General features: G+C 36.1%; 1 long non-coding RNA gene across 1 annotated transcript; it reads right to left on the reverse strand.

Moving 5' to 3' along the window:
• Positions 1 to 786: 786 nt before the first annotated feature.
• Positions 787 to 2,137, reverse strand: LOC135224119 (uncharacterized). Its single transcript, XR_010316627.1, has 3 exons — positions 2,029 to 2,137; positions 1,612 to 1,757; positions 787 to 1,254 (listed from the first exon to the last, which is right to left on the reverse strand). It is a non-coding gene; the product is annotated as an uncharacterized LOC135224119 (long non-coding RNA).
• Between the last annotated feature and the right edge of the window lie 2,466 nt (positions 2,138 to 4,603).

Genomic DNA, 4,603 nt, shown 5'->3' on the forward strand with positions numbered 1-4,603 from the left:
ATACTATTGCGGGACTACTGCTACAGTAGTATTACTACGCTAGCACTGATTCCCCACCCACATCTATGTATCGTTCCGCCATTCATAAAGTCTTTGGGTTTCAGAGCCGATGGCATTTCTGTCTAGTGGATGGGCGGGGCAACATTTCGTCAAAAGGTTTGCTTACCTTGCTTACGTAATGAATGTTTTTCGACTCTTGGCTAGTAATCATTGGCCATGCCGTCGGCTAAATCATTTTTACTCTAAAAAATTATAACTATCGGGTTTAGGTTATTGATAATGCTGACAAAATTTGTGTGCGCTTGTAAAATATACATATGTCAACTTTCAGCTACATCCGATGCTTTGACAAGGAGCAAAGTCCAAAAAACCGTGTTACAGAGACCCTGAATCTCATAGTAGATGCACCAAACTACTTAACAGCACTTCATAAGCAGGCGAGATCTCAACCGATCTAGATGTTACACTAATTTAAAACGTCGTATGATTAACATTAATTACTAAAATCTGTAGAAATTTAAATTTCAAAACTTTTATATCCAAACTAATTAAAAACTTATCAAATTACGTACAGCTTTATATCTAAGCAATTATATATAGATAATTTTCTCAGTTCCGAATCCCGAGACGGGCAGTCTACTGCATTTTTATATAACGTCCATGCAGAATCATTACTATTCATATGTCATTGTCTATAATATTTGCCATCACACTAAACTATAGTGCTTAGCTATAGTATCATCAGCTCAAGTAATGGGTCAGGAAATACTTATTCAAATATTACTGTTATGTTACAATACTTTAATAATAAGCAGAAATCTTGTGAAAATACAATTTTCAGGAATGTAACGAATTAATCCTCAAGATTTGAAAGCCAAACAGGAACCTTTGAAAGGAGATATGGAAAACATCTCCAATGAGGAAACAAGACCACAGTATGACAATCAAGGGAAATCAGGTCAATACAAACTCTTAAAACCAACTGGAAAATAAGTTAACGACCTAGGATCATAAAACATTTTAGTCAATTTATATTCATTTACAAAGTAAAACATTTTGATTAAAAGCTAAGAACAATCTTCATATCCATTCCTTTACTGATACAAACGAAGTAGTTACGATGCTTGTCTCAAGTCAAAAACAAAGCAGTACTATGCACAGGAACATTGTATGGCCGATTTTGGTTCCCCACTTAGTCCTGCCTGGGCACCTCTTGAAACTAAATTACCTGGCCTCTTTCTCCATGGTCAAGACCTGTAATGAAAATGAACGGGACAGAAATTTGTCCTGACATACTGTGCGCGATTTCACTTTCAATTTACTCTAATTTAAACAGTTTTTAAACTGCATGATCTCACTACTTTTATTGAAGATTAATAAAAGATTCTAAAACTGTTACTCCAATTTAAACTCCGATTTAAATGGTTATTTTTAAACTGATCATTGCAATGAACATTTTAAGACTTAGTTGGCTAAACTAAAGATTTAATTTTTTTAATCCAAAGACTTTGAGTTTAGCCATGAACCTATATTGAATTTTGACAAGCCCCTAAAAGGATGGAGGTGTAAAAATAATGAACTGGAGTTGGAACTTAAAAATTATAAACTTACCGTTCGCTTTTACCTTCATATTACCGAGTTTAGTGTTCATGTTAGAGATCGGTGGAATAAACCCCACTTTAGATAACAAAATTCAGTAAGTGAAGATCCAGCTGTAAACGGAACCATTCACAGTACTAGTTGGATTTCATGCGTTCCTGAAAAACAATCACAAAATTATATACTTCAAGAGGCACCACTTCAAATAAGCAGTTCTATGGCGAGGAAGTACGTACTACTATTCAATAGATATTTACACAACAGCTTTTCGAGTAGTTTAAAGAAAAAAAAAAAACAAACAGTTCTGTCAGCAGGACCTTTAATGAAACAGAAAACCAAACGAAGAGAAAGCCAAAGTCCAAAAGCTTACAAATAACAGTATTTAAACGCCAGATTAAGGATGTACAAGAACTCAGCACACTCCCTTACCTGCTACCACAAGACTGATAACGTACAAACTAACCCGAGTCCCGACGACTGGAACCAGTCCTCCATCGATAGTTGTTGGCTTAACGTCACCAGACACGTAACAAGGACTCTCAAATGTGTGTGCGCGTGTATTTTATATATGAGTCCCTCCCACCAGGATCGCTTCTAAGATCTTTCCTAAAATAAGTTTTGCTACTTTGCTGACCATTACAGTGGATATGCTGACAGGAGGTTACCCAGAGGTTAGGTCAATGCTATGGTAAAGAGAGAAGTAAGGTAACAGCCATATTTGGAACAAGATCTGAGAACCGAAAGTATTTCCAGTTCCCTACTAACTTTCTTGGCCCCTCTGCTCGATTGTCCCTCTCTATGAGGTAACCACTTTTTTTCCTCATTTTTTTTTTTTGTACTACGTCCTTTGCATTTCCTTACTACCAATTAAGCTCTCATTATCACTGCGTTGATCATCTTGCGACCATACCTTCCTCATATTGTGACTACTGTATAAAAAATGTCTTTTTATTTTTTCTTCTTTTTTTAGTGACACGAATTTCCCCATTTTATCAAACGATGTCTCATAAAGACATGGGAGATATTGGTTTGAAACATGGTGTCTCACACGTTTATATTCTGTATAGAAATGTACAACAATTAGGGAATATTTGATATTGAATTCGATGGGCATGGAGCCCAGATCCTCCATGAATATTCGCTGAACAGATACTGTAAGTCATTTGGGGTCTACGTTGATAACCAAGTGGGTTAGTCCCTGTCACCTCTGTACGAGACCTAAATGAAATAGGTTCGAATTCTGGTCCAGGTAAATTTGCTCTTATTACATATTTAATTGTATATGGGTTGTCATATCTTTGTCACGACGGTGGTTAGATGTTATTCAAAAGGGATGTTCTTCTGATAGGTTATATATAGTGCATCTGAGGAGGACTAAACGTTGCCCGAAGTGAAGACCAGAGCCAGCCACATTAAGAGTGACGTGTTTTTATGCATATCTTTCAATACCATTCTGAAGCGCTGAAGCGAGGAGCCAAGATAAAATAGCAGATTACTCTATGAAAACTCCGGCAGCACGAAAATTATCACCCCTGACTTTGTACTGCGAGATTTTCGTGTTTCAAAAGCCAGGCCAGAATCCGTTCCTTTCACAGCATCAAAGAAGACCCTAAGCGCAAAGTCTGAGGCTCACTTTCGCCACGTTTCCGTCCATCTGAGCGGAATAACCTGGTTTCCACTGTGAAGGGAAAACAGTTCGTATCGCCAAAGATCACAGAACATAAAATCCTTTTAAGTAGAAAGAGAGAGAGAGAGATAAAAAAAAAGGGTTTGACTTTGTTAACGAGACAATGGCGGCAGAGCATCAAAGAAACGAGAGAAAAATCTAATACTTTTGCAGACAGACAGTTTTTTTTTTTTTTTTTTTTTTTTGTCCTGTTGTTGAAAATGGAAGCGTTGGTCACCGAGTTATTTTCAATAAATTTTACTGCATTATCGCTCTCGTCTTAGTTTTGCATCAAGTAATTGTCTCTCCAGATTGGAAAAACAAAAAAAAAAAAAAAAAAAAAAAAAAACAGACAAAAAAGAAAGGTGCCCTTTTGTTGCAAATATAGAAAATGATTTAATCTCCAGCAATAAAAGATAGGTGGCCAATTTATCCCAGTCATTTTTGTAATTTAGATGATTGCTATAAAATATTCATGGCCTCCTTTTTATTACAAAAGGAGATAAGACAACGCAGGCATAATCTACTCGTGTTGTAGCATAAGAATCATTTCATGAAATTGCGAGAGACAAAATAGTTTCTTTTATGTGAATAGGACAAAACTAAACTTTATTTATCATCTTAATGTATTCTGTCCAATGAGTGGTTATTCACAGCAATTTTGGCAACGTCGTGACTGCAATGCATACACACGAACATACAAACATTATATAAATATAAATAAATAAATAAATAGAAGGACATATATAACGTATATAATACACACACACACACACACACACACACACACACATATATAAATTATATATAATATATCATATATATATATATATATATATATATATATATATATATATAAATATATATGTGTGTGTTGTGTGTGTGTGTGTGTGTGTACAAACATTAACCTACACATGTCATTTGATATCAGTTACGCACTACCTCGGAAGTAAACCCCGGGGGAATTATAATTAGCAAGTGGTTCGCCACCGGGAGGATTCAAACCACCGACAACGAACTACCTACCACTTCGATAAATCGTACCATTGGCAGCTGAAACTAGGATTTTTTAACCTTTGAATTAACTCTCTCTCTCTCTCTCTCTCTCTCTCTCTCTCTCTCTCTCATAATCTTCCCTTTCCTTCGCCAAACTAATAGCTGGCTGTTTCGTACACATGAAAACAATTTTAATAAAATTTTGCCCTCTCTCTCTCTCTCTCTCTCTCTCTCTCTCTCTCTCTCTCGCCAATTTTGTTTAATGACAGTCATCTCCATGATAGTTCTGATGAGGTCTTTTGTCAAAGGTCCCGCAAGTATTAGGGTTATGGACTTCGATCC

This window comes from Macrobrachium nipponense, chromosome 10 (assembly GCF_015104395.2).
Source record: "Macrobrachium nipponense isolate FS-2020 chromosome 10, ASM1510439v2, whole genome shotgun sequence".
NCBI lineage: Eukaryota > Metazoa > Arthropoda > Malacostraca > Decapoda > Palaemonidae > Macrobrachium > Macrobrachium nipponense.